Source organism: Chelonia mydas, chromosome 5, assembly GCF_015237465.2.
Source record: "Chelonia mydas isolate rCheMyd1 chromosome 5, rCheMyd1.pri.v2, whole genome shotgun sequence".
Classification (NCBI taxonomy): domain Eukaryota; kingdom Metazoa; phylum Chordata; order Testudines; family Cheloniidae; genus Chelonia; species Chelonia mydas.
The window spans coordinates 54615666-54634701 of NC_051245.2; the positions used below are offsets into that span (position 1 = coordinate 54615666).

Below are 19036 nucleotides of genomic sequence, written 5' to 3' on the forward strand. Positions count from 1 at the left end.
AAAAGAAAAGAAAAAAGCGCAAATGCAGTTCAGTACTGTGTTAAAAGTAAACTACTAAACAAATAAAGGGAAAGTTTAAAAAAATTTTTTTGACAAGGTAAGTAAACTTTCTGTGCTTGTTCCATTTAAATTAAGGTGGTTAAAAGCACCATTTTTCTTACGCATAGTAAAGTTTCAAAACTGTATTAAATCAATATTCAGTTGTAAACTTTTGAAAGAACAACCATAATGTTTTGTTCAGAGTTATGAACGTTTCAGAATTACAAATACCTCAGGAATGGAGGTTGTTCATAAGTCTGAAGTTCTATTGTATTTTTTTTTTCAAAACTGAAAAAGTTATAGTGGTACAACTCCCTAATGTGGATGCAGTTTTATATCTATATAAAAGTGACTTAGAGCTTGTTTGCACTACAGCTTATGTCGTTTAGGGGGGTGAATAAATCTCTCCTCTCGGCTTAGAGCTGCTACGTTAGAAATGCAGTTATGCCGCTGTAAACTCTCTAGTGTTGCTATGCCCTTACAGGAAGAGGAATAAGCTATAATGTTATGTATGGGATAGCAATATTGGTATAAAGCTGGCGGTTTAGCTGTCCCTCCCCCCACTGACATGTGCTGCTCCTGCCCCCTGCCTTGGAGCTGCTCCCCGAGACTCCTGCTTGCTGTGGGGGGGGGGAGGGGAAGAAGAGGGGGGCTAATGTCAGGGTGTCCCCCTCCCCCCTGCTCCTGCACCCCGCTTACTCCATCTTCCATAGAGCAGGCGGGACACACGGAGGAAGGGAGGGAGGGAGCTGCTGCCTTAGGCAGCAGCTGCAGCTGTGGTCCGGTCTCAGCTTGCTGATCTAATTGACAAGGTAGTGTACTTCTGACCCCACTCTTCATACTTAAAGGGGAAATGTGCATCTCTTTCTCTCAAACACACACAGGGTGTGTGTCTCTGTCTGCCCTCCCTTCTTTCCTGCTGCCTTGTAGAGTGTGAGAGTTAATTCTTGAGGGCTCAGCCAATTGCTAGTTCATCGTTTAGCAGTAAGGCATTCCCTGGGAAATATCCCAGCTCCTGGGAAGCAGCAACCCTAGCTCCATGTGCTGCCTCCGCTCCACCCCAAGCCCCGGTTCTGCCACTCCGATTGGCTGAGAACCGCAGCCAGTGGGAGCTGCGGGGATGGTGCCTGCAGGAAGAGGCAGCACATGGAGGTAGGAGCTGCGGGAGGGGAGTTGCTGTTGCCCTTCGTGGAGCCCTCTCCCAAAGTAAGCATCGCCCTGCAACCGAGGCTGGAGCCCCCCCATACCCAGGCTCTCCTGGCGAGCCTTACCCCCCTGCACTCAGAACCTCCCAATGCGTCCCACTCCCCCGGCACCTGGACCACCCAGATGAGCCACGCTCACCTGGATTCCCACCCCACCAAGCCCCAACCAGTTGCACCTGGATCCCCACTCCACTGAGTCCCACGCCCCCAGCATCTTGACCCCCCACTGAGCCTCCCACACCCAGACCCCGCTGCTGAGCTCTGTCCCCTCCCATGCTGAGCCCCAACCACCTTCACCTGGACCCCCCTGCAGAGTCCCATTGCTGTTGCACCCAAAACCTCCCAACAAGTCCCTGTGCATTCAGATCCCCCCACTAAGGCGCCCGCGCCCAGATTGCCCCACATGGAACTCTCCTAACCCATCCCTGGATCCCCCCACACTCAGCCTTTCCAAACTTAGATCCTGCCTTGCTGAGCCTGCCTGCTCACACCTGGTGCACCTGGCATAGAGGGGCAGGGCCCTGGGGTATTTCTGAGGCAGGCCTGGGTGCAGAGTCCATGTCCCAGGGGGAAGCTACAGAGTGATCTCCCACCTCTGTGCAGCCAGTGGCCTGTGCTCCACAATGCCATGCTGGAGCCTCCACATTTATTTCACAAATAAAATTTGCAGAATTTTAAAATATTGTGCACAGAATTTTATTTTTTTTGGCACATCATGCCCTCAAGAATAGACCCGAGACTGCTCCAGCAGCGACTGGTGCACCTGTCCCAGGGGCTGCCCAAGCTGCTCAGGTGGCCCCTGGGCCAGGTGCACCAGCCACTGCAGAAGTCACAGAGGTCATGGAAAACCATGGAATCTGTGACAAAAATGGAGCCTTAATTATGATACATTCTTGAATTACATGATCACATACTGTTTTTTTTTTCCACAAGACCCCCTCCCTTATTCATGGGATGGATAGTGCTCATTGACTGTATGGACCCGTGCTTGCTTTATGCACACCATTGGAAACTTGCTCTGAAAACAGAATTATTAATTTCCTCAAACTTTTCTATGGAGGTCATTATAATTGTATCTGAGTGCCACGCAAACATTAATGGATTATTTTCACAACTCCACCAAGTCCCCTCCATCCCCTGACCAGCTCCAAATCCCAGTAGCGTTCTCTTCACTGCTCGGTCACCCAATCTGTTCCCCTCCCCTCCGCCCCCTTCTTCCACACTGCTTGGGTACTAGCTAGGGGAGAATTGTCTGTCCTGTGCTTTCATTCTTCCTTCTCTCAGCTCTACTGGTACAGTGGCCCATAGCAATAATTGAAGGGAAAGTCCCACTCAGCCCCTGCATCCCTGGGATGGAGCGTTCCCAATGCAGTCAGACTCTTCCCTGCAGAACTTTAATAAGTCTCTACTAATCACATGCAAACTGCAGGGGGTTTTTTACAGCCAAATTTGGGTGTTTTTTGCGCAGAACAGGAAAAGGACATCCCTGGCATAAAGCAACCCTCCCTGAAAAATTTCAAGCCCTTGCTCCAAAGCATGGAGGTGTCATGTATTTGCCCCGGGGTGGTCCACCAAGGGCACCCGCTTTAGCTTTCTGCTTCCTAACAGTGGCTCACTCCCACCTGACCAGGGATTTCAAGGTTACAAGTTCATCTGTCTTAAATCTAGAACCAGAACAGAACCTGGGCAGATGAGAAATTTCTCTGTACAGTTCAGGCCTTTGATCTTGGCATTGGCGCAATAAGAAATCAGCGGACAATAACTCTCTCCTCAGGGCGTAGCTTCAAAAGGCTGGGCTTTTGCATAACAAGAGTTGGGGAATTTGCATTAACAGCTCCCTAAGTGGATTTCCTGGTGTGTGACACTTAGGGTGTGTCTACACTACAATGTGAGCTTGGGCTGAAACTCAGTCTCAAGCTCAAACCCTGCTTCCATCTATGCAGAAATCTATCTGTCTCAAGTCAGTAAGCCCGCTGGACTCGGGTCATAGGACCTGGCAAGGGGAGTGGATCCGATCCCAAGTCCCTATGGGACTCCAGTCATTCAGGTCTACTGTGCATCGTTTTGCAGTGTGGACACAGCTGCGGCCCAGGTCCCCAGACTAGTGTTCTGACAGTCTGCCAGTGCTGTCCCACAATCCCATGGGCCAGCGTATCTATCCTTTCCATCTCAAGACTAGTCAATTGACTCCCAGGAAACAACAAGCAACTTCCTGATTCAAGTGTGGCTGTTTGGCATTTAACCCTTCTATTTGAGCTGCAAGCTTAGAGTAAAATTTTACTATCTTGTATTAGCTATGGCCACCAACAAGACGTCCTTTACCAAGATCGCTGCTACCAAGTCATGGGACCACAGTCCATTCTGGTAAGTCTCTAGTGTGACAAGAAGTTCGAATTCAGTAAGAGTATCAGAAATAATCATGTGTACCAAGAAATAGCAGACAAGTTCATAGTGTTGGGGATTCAATGGACCAGTGACCAGTGCAGGGAACATAATAAGCATCTGAAGAGCGACTACTGGAAAGCCAGGTGATCCACACCTCTGGGAATCCCTGTCATCCTTCCTCTTTTACAAAGACTTTGACTTGGAGCTGGGTACTATGACAAGCACTGAGCCCCCAGTGGTTCACAATAGCCTAGTCAGCTAGGATGGCTACCTTCTGACCCCCAAATCTAGTATAGGATTGGAGGGGAGTCAGCAGGCACCAGATCACACTAGCAAAGTGACTCTGGTGCTCACACTGATCCTGAGGAGGCTTTGCTGCCAAAGCAGCTGCAGCATATTCTTAGAGGAGCTGTTTGACCCCCGGAAGAGCAGCCTCCCGTGGAACTGGCAGAAGAAACAAGAGACCGAAATAGCCCTGGAGCCTGGTAAGTGTTCTGGGTCCATGTTGTTAATATACGAAAGGGAGAGATTTCCGGTTTATGACCAAATCCCATTTTTATTGTAGCAGTGTGTATCTGCTAATGGTGGAATCCATGCTAGTACTTTGGTGTCGCCTCCCCCCACGTGGAATTAAAAATAGTGAGTGGGAAGTGGAAATAACAACTAAACAACCATATAATGTTTAATTTTTGGTAGATACTTGCACATTCTTACAAAGGTGTGCTGGGGTGTTAAAAGTAAGGACTATATGTTGCCTCCCCTTGTAGTATGCCGAACCGGAGAAATAGGCCATGCTCAGTGTTACTAGCTGCTTGTAAACAGTAAACTGTACTGGAGTGGTAGGGGAGGAGGAAATCAATGTTAGAAATAAGGCAGGTGGTTGTATGCAGTCCAGAAATATGTCTGGGGAGGAGGGACTGGCTATGTTCTTTGGGAGCCTGCATTATCATGTGTTTACATGTAGTCAGTAGGTAGATATAATCAGAGTCAGCTGTAGGAAGAATCCATGTAGATGTTAACACACTGTCCTGTTGATTCTATCATGAATTTTGACTGAATTCTGCATGCAAACTTTTCCCACAGTAGGAACTTCAGATACATAGTCACATCTTGAAGTAGGGTATATTTTCTGGGCCCTCCTCTGTAGGACCCCAGAGGAGGACCTGCAGGGTTGTTGCTCAGACCCTATACGTTTGAAAACCTGTGTGGCAAAGACTGCTAGCTTGCCACCAGTAGCTTGGAATAGAATGTCCTTTTACCATTCAGGAACACCCAGGATTATGTTCTCCAGAATATGGAATGCTGAAAAGATTGACATACCGTAGGTGGTTCACCTCGGCACACATCTCTTCTCTCACCCACTACAAAGGTTTTCAATTTTTAAACATAAAGCATTTTTGTAAATTTCAAATTACCAATGTATGTGCACTCTTTTGACTGTACTTAACTTATGCCTGATGTACACTAGAAAATCAGGTCAGTTGAACTGCGTGAGTCAGATATGAAAAATCCACATCCCTGAGCGGTATTGTTAAGTCGACCTAAGTCCCAATGTAGACAGCACTAGGTCAATGGAAGAATTGCTAGCTAATGCCTCTTGGGGAGGTGGATTACCTATGCTGATGGGAGGATCTCTCCTGCCAGTGGAGGTAGTGTCTGTGCTGAAGCACTACAGTGGCTCTGCTGCAGCAGCACAGTTGTGCTGCTGCAGCATTTTAAGTGTAGAAAAGCCCTCATTTGTGTCTGTGGAGCTTCTGGGATGAGGTGAAGCATTCCTCTAAGACTGTATTGAGACTGAATTCTTCAAAGTAAAACTGTAGTCTTGAGACTGCACAGGCACTTTTCTCCGAGGATGCATTGAACCTTTTTTGAAGGAAAGGGACAATATATACTTTTTATCTGCTTTCAGGCCTCTTCACCTCAGCAGCTCAGCCACACTGCACCAGGAGCTTCGGGTTTTGAACTGTCACAGACTAAGTGCTCAGTGGTGAGTTTATGGTGGACATCCTTGACAGAGGCAACAAACAGGTGCAGTATCAAAGGGAAAAAGATTCATGGCAAGTGGAAAAGCATAGACAGGCAGCAGAGCACAAGAAGAGACTTGCAACACGGTTTCTGGAGCAGGAATGTTGCCTAAGGAACAAAGATGGAGCACAACAGAAAGACCTGTTTGAGAGACTGCTTACGCTAATGGCCACAGGATTTCAGGCTCCTGCTCTACTGACACCATGTCCTGAGTCTTCTCCATGGTACCATGTCCTGCAGACCAAGAATACATTGGACAATACCACAGTTGGGTGGCCTGTGCAACTGGGACTGAATGCTAACTGGACAGGGCAAATGTACCCCCCTGCAGCGGCACCAAATGTGTGCTAAATGTGCTAGAAAGGGAAAGAGAATAGGGGCCAGCAGACATGCAAAAGTAGAGAATTTGTTCGCTTGCATTGGTTTCTCTGTTTTGCACTGTTCAGTGTTTGTTATGCACTTTATTACTGGTTTTGGTGTTGGTTTATTACTGGAGTTTTGGCATCACGATGGCAGCTGGCTTGCCAAACAATGCTTGAATATTGTTTTTCATAATAAGGGTATGTTCACAAATAAAGGCTTTTATTTTATTTAAAAAGTTTACTGCCATCACTGCATTGCATCATATAATGTGTATTTCAAAGAGTAAAGATAAAGACACGATAAAGCACAACTTGGAAGTTCTAGCCAAACACATTTTCTCAATGCATGTGTTCAAATCAGTCCATAATGAAAATCCACAATTCATGTCACACAAAACCCCATTCCCCTATTGTGTAAGCAGTCATCTCATCCACAATTACAATGATAGTCTCCAGCCCACCCCCATTCATAGCGTACTGTGAGTACTTCATTTACTGTACAAAGTGCTGTGCAAATCCATCTGTAAATATACTATTCTTCTTCCATTGGTTCATACAAGTCCATCGTGTGGTGCACAAAGCATCCCTGATTTCTGTTGCCAGGGTGCATCCTGTTCCAGCTGTGAGAGGTGCACTTTCTGGCTGAGTGTACCAGTTCAGTGGTCCCTTACTGTTATAGGTGCATTCGGGGGCAAATGACTCAGCTTTGGATTCACAAAGATTGTGAAGAGCACAGCAAGCCACAATAATGTGGACAGCATTGATGACACTGGAATCCAAACAGTTCAGTAAACAGTGCTAGCAGGATTTCAGTTTGCCAAATGCGCTTTTAGCTACCATTTTCCACCTCCCGAATGTAATTAAATCTTCTTTTGCCAGGGCCTCTGAGATTAGGATATGGTTTCATAAGACAAGGCAAAAGGGGTTATATGTGCTCCCCTAGAATAATAGTGGGGACAGTTACTCGAGGACAATGTCATTTGGTAGGAATAGTGTCCCAGGTTGTCTGTGAGAGTAGTCTTCTGATAGGTGGAAAACATTGGCGTTGTGAACTTTTCCAGTTCAGTCCATGTTGGTGTCCATAAATCTGCATTTGTGGTCCACAAAGGCCTGCATAACAATGGAGTAGTACCCTTTGTGGTTTATGTATTCATGCTCCATGAAGAGGGCAAACTGGGCAGATGAGTCCCATCAATGGCCCTGCCACAGTTTGGAAACCCCATTCTCTTAAACCCAGTAATTACTTTGGGGATATTGTTTATGCACTCCACCTTTGGGTAAATCACATACCTGATTGCCCCAGAAACCTCCACCACCACTTTACCCACGGTTGACTTTCCAACACCAAACAGGTTAGCAATGGACCTGTAGCAGTGTGAAGTTGCTAGCTTCCAGATGATCGTAGCAACCTGCTTCTGGACCAACACAGCTGTCCTCTTGTGTGTTATGATGCTGGAGGGTCAGATTAAGCTGCCCACAGAGCTCCAGAAGTGTAGCTTTCTTCATGAGAACGTTCCGGAGCCCATTGCTGGTCATCCCAAGGCTACATGACGATGTGATCCTACCAGTTTTTGCTTGTGGCCCTGCTCCAGAAGTGCTAGTCTACATGGGAGAATTAGCAGCTATACTGAGAGTTTGGAGCAGCATCAGCCAGTTCAAGTCTGGCACATCCGTGTTGTCATCATCCTCCAACAGGTGCCTTTAGTAGATCTTAAAATGTTGCCAGATTATCCCTCCGGTGTCTCATGGATGCTCTGTCTCTTTTTTGAAACAGAAGTAAAAGCCCAAACAGGACAAGTTCTTCAAATGGTGACTCCTCTATGTTGCTGGCTCCAGTTGCCAGGAGTATGCAGACCCAAAAGACAGCTCAGAAGGATGTATTGGCGGGCTATGACAACTTCCTGTAAAGTGCTGCAGGACGGACAAGTTTTCCTACAGTTCACCACAAACAAATGTCTAGAGACGTTACAGCTGGGAAGGGTGCAAGGAAGCTTGAGAGAGGCTGGTTTGATTTGGGTCTTTGTAGTGCTGTGTAGATGCCTGAGTGCCAATGTAAGATCCTGGTCCAGAAATTCTAAATCTAGGGTTAATATTCAGTGTGACCATTCAAGCATATGTTTACAAACACTAGGTCTGTGTGCTTGAGTCTCGCAAACTCTGGGCTTATATTACAGTGTAAACATACTTGTATTGTCTCAAAAGTCCGTAGTTGTATGACACACTTTCAGTATAGTCTTTTGAATTTCCAGGTCTCACATCTGTCACATCTTCCACTGGAGGAGATCCATACAATCCTGGCCTACAATAATATAGAAAATTAATACAGTAAAGCAGGGGTGGCCAACCTGTGGCTCTGGAGCCACATGCGGCTCTTCAGAAGTTAGTATGCGGCTCCTTGTAGAGGCACCGACTCCGGGGCTGGAGCTACAGGTGCCAATTTTCCAATGGGCTAGGGGGGTGCTCACTGCTCAACCCCTGGCTCTGCCACAGGCCCTGCCCCTACCCCACCCCTTCCTGCCCACTCCCTTGAGCCTGCCGTGCTCTCACTCCTCCCCCTCCCCCCACAGCCTCTTGCACACCACAAAACAGCTGATCGGGGAGGGAGGGGGGAGGTGTTGATCAGTGGGGCTTCTGGTGGGTCGGAGGCGCTGGGAGTGGGGTTGGGGGATGAGCTGATAGGGGGCTGCTGACTTATTACTGTAGCTCTTTGGCAATGTACATTGGTAAATTCTGACTCCTTCTCCGGCTCAGGTTGACCACCCCTACAATAAAGTCTTCCAAGGATATTACATGGAATTGCCATATCTGTCACAGGAAGTGCTAGAGCTTCTCAATGAAATAGTTGTAGGAATTTATTTTAACATACACTACTTCTGGGGGAATTTCTGTGCCACTGCATAAGTGCAGAATTAATGTCTCCTGCAGGTTCTCTCCCCCTCCCCCTGCTCAGAGTAATTGATTGTGACAGGCAAGCAAAGGGAAGCTGTGAGAGGGGGTCACACTGCAATTACACTTTTTGCCCAGCAGGGGCTGATGTGGCACCAGAAGCTGGGTCATAGGCTGGAGCAGCCAGATGTGGAGAGAAAAGGAGCAGGGGCTGCCTTCCTCACAGTGCCCTGCCCATGGGGCCAGGTGAGGAGGCATAGGATATGGGGGTGGGGCCGGATAGAGCTGGGAACATGGGGTTGCCGGGGGAGTCACAGACTGGGGTTCAGAAGGACTATTGGAGCGGAACAGACTGGGTCACAGGAACTAATGGGGTGACAACAATGAGTTGGGGCTGAATGATAGTGGAGTGCAGGAACACATGGGGATGGAACAGAGGCAGATGTGCCTGACTAATGGGAGAGGCTAGGGTTTAGCCAGAGTCCACATGGGGGAGGCTCCCCAACTCCATAACAATCCCTCCCCCCCCCCCCCCCCCAAAAAAAAAAACAAAAACAAAAACTTCTCCCATCCACACCCAACAACCCTCCAGGTTCACTCCCAGGCTTCTTCCCAGCAATTACTTCCCCTCCTTCAGCTCCTCCATTACCTCTGACTTCTCCAAGCCTTTGCATTGCTTCTGACTGGTGCAGGAAATATGTTTCTGTATTGTAGTTTAAATGAATTATTACTCAAAGTTCTGAATTAATATACCTAGTAAAGGCTCTATTTATCAAAAAACATTTCATGAATCTTTTTTGTTGTCTGTATTGTTACAGACATACTTGTTGACAGGTATTTTGAACTAAATTCCTAAAATAATGGAAGTTTGATTACATTGTGTTATTTTGATAAAATGTGCAGAATTTTAAAACACTGTGTGCAGAATTTTTAATTTTTTTGGTGCAGAATTCCCCCAGGAGTAATAGAAAATATTTTTCCTAATCTCACTCTTCAAAATAGCTAAACTATTTTTGCTGAAACTCTAAAATACAATAAAATAAATTTATATATAAAAATCAACCTGAGGCAGACAACCAGCCTGGAAAATTTCAGCCTAAATTGGTAACGTTTGGCAAAATTATAAGTAACTGAAAAAGAGTCTTATAATGAAAAGTGTTGGGCATCCTTAAGAATAGGCAGCTACCATTTTCACTGATAGTTACTATATGTAGGAGCTCAAACCTCTGAATAGGGTTTCCAGGTCTGCTGTTTAGGTGTCTGAGATTAAAGGCAGACAACACCAACTATATTCTAAAGCTGCCACACACTCTTGGCTGCTGACCCCAGGCTCTTTCAGGAGTGGGAGAGTCCTTAAATTCCTCTTTAGTGTTCCTCTTTCTTTAACTCTCTACAGCTGCCTCCCTGGGGATTATTACTGCTTGTTAGTCTTCTGTAAAAATAAAGCAGTGAGGGAGAAATGTAGGTTCTTTCGCCCCCGCAGTAACAAGTTCCTCAAATATGTTGCCTTTTGAATGAGCACTGACTTCTCTTTCCCATCCTTTTGAGTCTTTCACTGAGGATGGTAAGAAGGGTGAAGATTTTTGTTAATCTGGTTTGAAATGTTCAGATCCATAGTTTGTATACACACCCCCTCAAATGCTTTAAGTAGTACAATGGCTCTCTGAGCTGATATGTTGTGGATTGGGAGAGCTAACATATTGGAGGAATGCCAGTAAATGGAGAGTGTTCTTCCGTGTTTAAACTACTGGATCATGCTGTCCTAAAGAAATGAAATACGAATTTTAAGTGTCAGAGGGGTAGCGGTGTTAGTCTGTATCCACAAAAACAACAAGGAGTCTGGTGGCACCTTAAAGATTAACAGATTTATTTAGGTATAAGCTTTCGTGGATAAAAAACTACTTCTTCAGATGCATCTGAAGAAGTGATTTTTTTTACCCACACAAATTTTAATAATCTTTTATTCCATATACCCTGGGGTAAGAGAGAAGAGTTAGGTTGTATTGATTTTGTTCTTGTTTGCATGTTAGTTTAATCTCTCTTGCTTCATTGTCTTCTATATTTTGTGTCTATAAATTGGAATAAGTTTTCATGATTTCTCCTGGAAGGAGATGCTATATCAGGAGTGGGCAAACTATGGCCCACGGGCTGGATGTGGCCCCTCAGAGTTTTGGATCCGGCCCGTGGAATTCCCACCCCGTGGTGCTGCAGGCCCCGCGCTGCTCTCAGAAGCGGCCCGCACCATGTCCCTTCTTGCGTTGCCCTTGCCTCCAGGCACCGCCCCCTGCAGCTCCCATTGGCCAGGAACAGGGAACCGGGACCAATGGGAGCTTCGGAGGAGGTACCTGAAGGCGTTGCAAGGGCAGTGCATGGAGATCTGTGCGCCCTCCCCGCCACACGACTGCTCTGGCCCTGGTGCGCGCTGCTGCAACCCCAGAGCTGCTTTAGATAAGTGGCGCTGGGCCAGAGCCCGAACCCCTCCTGCACCCTGCCCCTCAACTCCCTGCCTGCACCTTGCACCACTCCTGCGCCCCAACTCCCAGCTCTGAGTCCCCTGCTGCACCCTGCACCCCCATGCACCTCAACTCCATGCCCTGAGCCCCTGTCATACCCTGCACCCCAACCCCCTGCCCTGAGCTCCCTCCCGCAATCCTCACTCCTGCCCTGAGCCCCCTCCTGCACTCCACATCCCTTCTGCACCCCAACCCCTTTCCCTAAGCCCCCTCATGCACCCCGGACCCCTCCTCTTCCCCAATCCCTTGCCCTGAGTCCATTCCTGCACCCCGCACACCCTCCCACATCCCAACCCCCTGCCCCGGCCCTGCATAGAATTTCCCCACCCAGATGTGGCTCTCGGCCCAAAAAGTTTGCCCGCACCTGTGCTATATGCTTTGGAAGAATGAAAATATCCAGGAGTAGGCCAGGAAGTAATGGTCATGTGACTGACTATTTCAAGTGAGCTGACGTGCTAGAGCAAGTCAATGAATTTGTCAAACAAAGCTAGACTGGAGTGAAATTTACTTTGAGAGTCCATGTTCGCATATAAGTATAGTGCAGAACTTTTAGGAAATCATTTGGTTATACTACGTGATAGCTTGTAATATATATTAGAAACATAAGGTGAGCACAAATGTTTAAAGGCACAGTTTAGGTTCAAAATTCAGGTTTGATTAAAAATAAACGTTTTAAAATTCACAGACAAATTCATGTTTTTTCAGTGAGACAGCTTTTTATGGGATACAAATACCCTAGGGGGAAGTTTAAATATAAACACTACTATATTGTTCTAGAGCATGAGAATAACTCAATTTTAATTGTCCAAACGAATAATAGGTCATAAATAGAAAAATAGTTTAAGATGTTGACTGAAAAGAATGTTATTTAAAATGTTTTAAATCTAAATTTAAAAAAGAGAGCTAGTAAAAAGTTCTTTAAGTCAGAAATAAAGAAATGACATTCCTTAGATTTGGCATGGAGACTACCTAAGGAGACAATAATAATTTTCAGATGGGATGCATGTCTCTAAACAAAGGAAGCTGAAAAGCAAGATGTAAACAGAATGTATCAAATAACCTCAGAAAACTTGCCTTTTATCCAAACAAATATCCTATAGAAAATGGAAATCCCGGTCCTTAAATCCAATTTAAAAAACGCATAAAGTGTCAGGCAATATGTAAGAGAGAAATTAAAAGGACTAAAATGAAATTTGAAAAGCAAATAGCCAAAGACATAAAAATTATTTATCAGAAACAGGAAGTTTGAGAGAATGAGTGGAACACCAAGACTAACGGGAACAAGTAAGCCTAAATAATATTTTAATGCGGGGGGGGAGGGGGAATCTCACTCTTTCTGAAACAGAGATCATAATTCAGCTGAAACTTGGTATTCTTGAGACCCCTGTTCGTCATGTGAAAGCGAGGCTTCCTCTCTTGGCTCTGTTTTTCTTCTAATGGGACTGAGGTTATGGGATGCCCTGAGAAATTGTGGGTATGAAACTGAGAGGAAACACACTATGTTGTAAACCTCTGACAGGGAGCAATGTCCAGGGTTCCTTGGTATAGAAGTTACAAGAACTAGTGCTGTGATCTCTCCACGATCCTTTGCAGCTTCAACAGAGTCTCCTCTGCTCTGAGGATTGCTGACTGGTCCAGTAGACAGCAAGTTGACAACAAGCTTCCTCTGCACCAGGTCTGTTTTGCTAGAGTAGGTAGGTAGAGATGGATCCACTGGGCCTTTTTGCTTTCCCTCCAGTGTCTCCACTTCCATACACCTCAAACATCTCCATTTTCACCATATCCCGATAAAATCTTTTCTATGCCCCCTGAAGCCCTCATACACTGTACTTGCTGCATTAAAACCCCTATTTTGTTGGTTATGGATATTCCATAAACAACTGTGTTGTATAAAAAGGATTAAGGTTGGTTAAGCTTCACACCCTCAGGGGAAATGCTAAAAATCAAAGAAATATGAAGTATGGGACACTGCTCAACTGTACCCTAATAACCACACATCAAGCTTCCACAGACAGTGACAAACTCCACATGGTCACAAAGAACTTCCTTCTAGTTGAGTGTAGTGCATTTATCTCCTGTATAGTACAACACACAAAACCTTAACCACAACCTCATATTTCTTCTGTAAATATATAAAATGGCATATGCTTAACTTGCACATACATCGACTGAATATTTGCTGAAGCTGTATTCAGCTTCTGTGTTAAGTGTGAGGGAGATTAAATGAAGTTAAATTAATAGGGAGAAAATTTAAAACTGATAAATGGAAATATTTTCTCACACAGCACATAATTAGTCTGGGGAACTCTGATGCATGTGAGACTAAGAGGTTGTCAGAATTAAAAAAATGGATTGATACAAGATGGCTAGCAAGTTACAATAGTAAGTATTTTTTAAAAAGTTGCATAAATCTTCAGGTATAAAAGGGTTTAAGGAACTGTCTAAATAATGGGAGTTAGTAAGAAATTTTATCCCTGTGGGCATGTTATTCCATAACTTTCAGTTGCAGGGTTTCTTGCACCTGTCTGCAAAGCATCTGATAATGGCCGCTGTCAGAGACCGGATACTGGCCAGACTATTGTTGTGATTCAGTATGGCAATTCCTATGTTAGTATGTTCTCTTGAATTAAAACATGACATGGAAGGAGTGGAGAATTGCATATCCAACTGTAGTATCATAGACTAGCACATATAGTACTACATGAAATAAATTAATCATAGGAGCAGCAGCATCTCCTCTCCCACTATGAAAGTCAGTGGAAATTGGTATAAAACAGAGTAGGATTGAAATGACCTTGTTTTTTACAAGCACAGAAATTAGGTCATAGCTACAATCAGATAAGCCTTTTTTCACCTACAGACCTGTTTCTTTTCGAAGTGACTCTTGCAATGGTTATCCATCTGTTTGTCTCAGTAAGATTAGATTTCTGCAGTGTACTCTATGTAGGGCTACATATTAAATGTATTCAAAAACTGCAGGTGGTGCAGAGTCGGGGGACCAGTTGTTAAACCGTTTCTTTTTATGAGTGTATTAAACCCATATTGTGTAATCTGCTTTGGCTGCCTAGTGGTTTTAAAGATGTTGATTTTGGTCTATAAGGTTTTAAATGACTGGGATCTACCTAGCTAAGAGACCTCTCTTTGTGACATACTACCATAGCTGAGGTTAGCAGAGTTCAAGTTAGCAGTGTTCAAGTCTCTCTGGGATGTCTCACTGGATGTTCTTGGTTAAGACTCCTGGGCCTTTGGAATTTGCTTGCTCCAGAACAGTCTGAGCATGTTAATCTGCAGCGTGTGTTGTAAGCCTTTTCTATATTGCCTATGAGTAAATGATGTTGGATTGTGTCAGTGTGGATTCTGGGAATTTTATGGAAATGGGCTCATTAATTTCTATTATATTTTTATTACACTGTGCTTAGTTGATTTTGGAGAACTGACAGGTTTTTTAGTGTATTTTTGAAAGTTTGTAAAGGGTGCCTAGAGAATCTTTAATAGTTAATGGTCTTTAATAGTTTGTAAAAATCCAGATAAATTTATTTTTTGCCTCTTGATGCTCCCTCCACAGAATCTGTATCCATTTTATAGTTCTTATCAGAGGTGTGAATTTTCCTCTTTACTTTTACAAGTGACATGGTTTTGGATTGGTCATCATTTTGAATAGGCAGACTGAGCTGATTCTTGCGAGTACCTTTTTCAATGGAAAAAAAAAGTCTATAATAATAAAAATTGCAATCGTCTTTGTTAAAGGTACATCGAGCATTCCCCTAACTGTTCATTTGATATGCTTAAAAAAGATTTTGAACATGATACATAACACCTGTAACTCAATTATCTCTTACTGTTTTACAATACTGACTGGTTTGGAGAAACAATACAATGCACCATGTGCTAGTGTATTTCTTCACCTAAGATGCACGTTGAAAGACAAGAGGAGGTTGATATTTAAAATTTAAGTCTGATTTATGAAAAACTTTGAATATAATTCTTCTGCATGTCCTTCCTTTCTGAATGGAAGTGCTATCTAGTGTTAAAATTGTACTTTCTCTGGAAAAAGAATGCAGCTATTTCCTGAAAAGCATTTTGCTTACTGTAATGATATCTTCAGTGTGTCTGCTTCAGTGTGTATCCTGTTTTCTAAAGATGTGTGCTATCTGCAGCGGTTTCCTGAGGATATTCACTTGAACTGTTTTCTGCCATCACTACTGAATACTGATATACTATTGCCATGGACTCTGTTGTTATACTATCAGTTTTTAGTTAAATAAAACAGATGTCAGAGCATATTTTCATAGCTATTCAGGAACAACAATTTAATGCAAGAATACATACTAACCTGAAAAATACAAGCTTGTGTTAGCTGATAGTAACTCAAATACAGAAAAGATATGTTCTTGTAGCTTTGATTGAATTTAACCGGTGGCATAAGAAATGAAATTAAATGCACCATATTTTTTGTTCTGAGGTAAATTGTGATAAAGTATTTATTTGAGTCACTTACACTCACCTGGTAATAAATGTAATAAAATATAGTTATGTGGGAGAGAACAAGTATATCCTGGTCATAGTCAGAGGAATTAATCTAGAATATACCACAAGTAGTGGTATGCCTACTATGGAGGACAGAATCCTTCCATTTTGTTCAAAACTTGAGATTCTTGAGTATGTTTTATAGAACTGTAAAATAGAAGATTGATGATGCATATTTATAATTCTAAAAAACCTGATCTCTTATGGAGAAGCTTCTGTTATTTTATTTTCTTCTTTATTAGTAGAGCCATTTATTAGAAAAGTTAATTATGTCTGGAGTATTATAATTATGTCCGGGGAATAAACTGGAGTAGATAAACTCTTAATGATTCTGCTCTTTGCCAAATTTAACTAATAAATGAGGAAAGAGAAATAAAACTTTGCACTTGTACAGCACATTTCATTTAAAGATATCAGTGTTTTACAAATATCTATCTCAATGGTTATTTTGAGGTGTAATAAATAGGAATCATATGCATTCTACAGACTAATAAACCGAGATACAGGAATGAAATAGCTTAGGTAAGTCTTTCATTCACAATTGTCAGTAGAGCCCATGATTCCTAACTGAGTTCTTTAGTGCAGTTTCTGAAAATTGTCCCAGACAGAAATGATATAGAAACAACATTGTTGTTAAAGAATTTCATTTTTTCATAAGTCAGCAAGTCTCTTTTATAAAGGATTGTTAGGGGAAATCTCCTTTTATAATTTAAAACTTCCATTGCAATGTACAGCTCTGCCCCTCACTGCTCATCCAATCTTCTTACTTAGTGTGTTTCCTTCTTTTCCACTGTGACAGCACTGACAACCTATTTGTTCACTTCAGTTACTTTATATAAGGGCTGGGCAAACTTTTTGGCTCGAGGGCCATATCTGGTTATGGAAATTGTATGGTGGGCCATGAATGCTCACGAAATTGGGGTTAGGTGTGGGAGGGGGTGAGGGCTGTGGCTGGGGGTGAGGGCTCTGAGGTTTGGCTGCGGATGAGGTGTTTTGAGGTGCAGGAGGGGGATCAGGGCTGGGGCAGGAGGTAGTGGTGTGGGGGCGGGGTGAGCACTCTGGCTGGGGGTGCAGGCTCTGAAGTGGGGTCAAGGATGAGAGGTTTAGGCTGTAGGAGGGTGCTCCAGGCTGGGACCGAGGGGTTCAGAGGACAGGAGGGGGATCAGGGCTGGGGCAGGAGGTTGGGGCATGGGAGGGGGCCAGGGGTGCAGGCTCCGAGCGGCGCTTACCTCAAGCAGCTCCCGGAAGCAGTGGCATGTCCCCCATCCAGCTCCTACTTGGAAGTGCGTCTAGGAGGCTCTACGCGCTGCCTCATCCGCAGGCGTCGCCCCTGCAGCTCCCATTGGCCGTGGTTCCCTCAAGTTGCCCTTATGTGTAGGAGCCGGAGGGGGGACATGCTGCTGCTTCTGGGAGCCGTGTGGGGTGGGGCAAGCCCCGAGCCCACTTTCTGGTGGGAACTTGAGGGCCAGATTAAAACGTCTTACAGGCTGGACACAGCCCGTGGGCCGTAGTTTGCCCACCCCTGCTTTGTATAGTCATCTTTATGGTTTACAGCATCACTTTCTATACTTGTCCACCTACCATCTCTCTTAAGTGTGTGCCTTCATGGTGTCTACAAGACATAAGCCAACGAATAATGGATAGGTTGCAAGAGAGATGGGTATGGTAGATATTAATTAAAATATATCTTCTGTGTACAGGGCTAAAATAAATGACTCAACCAGGTAAAGTAGGATGTTTTCCTGGGTGAGATTCAACTTCTGTTGAACCTAAATTTCAATTAAAAAAAATTACTGAGAAGGCATTTTGCCTGGTGCCTAAGTTTCCTTCCATAGTCTTCCAGTAGTTCTCTTGGTCTTCAGGACAATTCAGTTGCAGAGGTGACTTACCCCTCTGGTCAACTTACAAATTCCACCCCTTTTGGTGCATGAAGTTCAAACATAAACATAAGTGTCTTGAGTCTAAGGCTTTGTCTCCACTGGCAACTGAATGACAAAACTTTTCTCTTTTAGAGGTGTTAAAAAAAACACCACCACCCCCCGAAAGACAAAAGTTTTGCTGACAACAAGCACTGCTGTGAACAGCGCTTTGTCGGCAGGAGCGCTCTTCTGCTTGTTGTGGGTGTAGGTGTCTACACTGCATGCCTTTTAGCAGCATGGCTGTAGCGACATAGTGTAGCAACGTAGTGTAGACATAGCCTCAGTGTCACCAAGCACAGCCCTTTCTTTAAGGGATCTGTCTTCTCTTCCTTTATCTTCATCTCATTTCCAGCCCTTCCTTTTTGGGGTAGCTGCCAGTCCTCCTGAGCTCTAATCAGATCTGTCTTCCCGCTATATACTGAACAGGGTGGCACTGTGGAGGGAAACCTTTCCTATCTTTTTCTGTCCCTAGGAACCCTAGTTGGGTTGTCTGCTCCCTGTAACCACAACCTGCCCTGCTTCTCCTCAGTGCTTCATCCTATGCTACTAGCCTTCCTGGTTGCCTTCCTACTTTTTTATGGCGTATTGTCTCCCAGGGCCCCTTTCACTGAAGTCCCTCTTTGCTTTTGCACCCTCCACTCCAATCTGGAATTCTTCTCCACTTGGCTCCCCCTTGTTAGTAACCATACTATGCCTTTCTACCTCCCGGCATGCCAGGCTCTTAGTCACCTGATCTTTGTCATGTGACCTTACTTATTTTTTTCTGTCTGGGGAGGTGGGCTAGGTTTGGCATGAGTACATCTGTGCCCCAGTGATTTTACAGCGCCAGCTTACCTTGTGACAAGGCCTGAAGTGATAGATTTAATTTAAGTTTTTCTGCCTGCTTGTCACTCACTTTAGGAGTATCAGGAGTTTCACTTCTGGTCTTCCCTGGTTTTGTTGGCAGACCTTTCTGGGTGTGTCATAGAATGTATATTAATTGAAGGAGAAGGAATATTTGGAACAAAAGCTTCCATTTTCCAAAATGATTGCCATTGATATTAAATAGGAATTAACAACAATAGTCTTAAGCACTCTAAAATCCCTTCCCATTTCAGTTGTTCAGTTTTCACCCTTGTGCTGATCAGTTCACTAATTTTTCAGCCATCATAGTCTTCTGGGACACCTACAATTCT

The 19036-nt window shown here is 44.4% G+C and overlaps 1 protein-coding gene and 1 long non-coding RNA gene across 3 annotated transcripts in view; both read left to right on the forward strand.

Annotated features, from left to right (window-relative positions):
• RASA1 (RAS p21 protein activator 1) overlaps positions 1-19036 on the forward strand; it is a 118741-nt gene that overhangs the window by 13315 nt on the left and 86390 nt on the right. The window lies entirely within an intron of this gene.
• Positions 721-6252, forward strand: LOC122465860. The gene is made up of 2 exons (XR_006290973.1): positions 721-3608; positions 5539-6252. It is a non-coding gene; the product is annotated as an uncharacterized LOC122465860 (long non-coding RNA).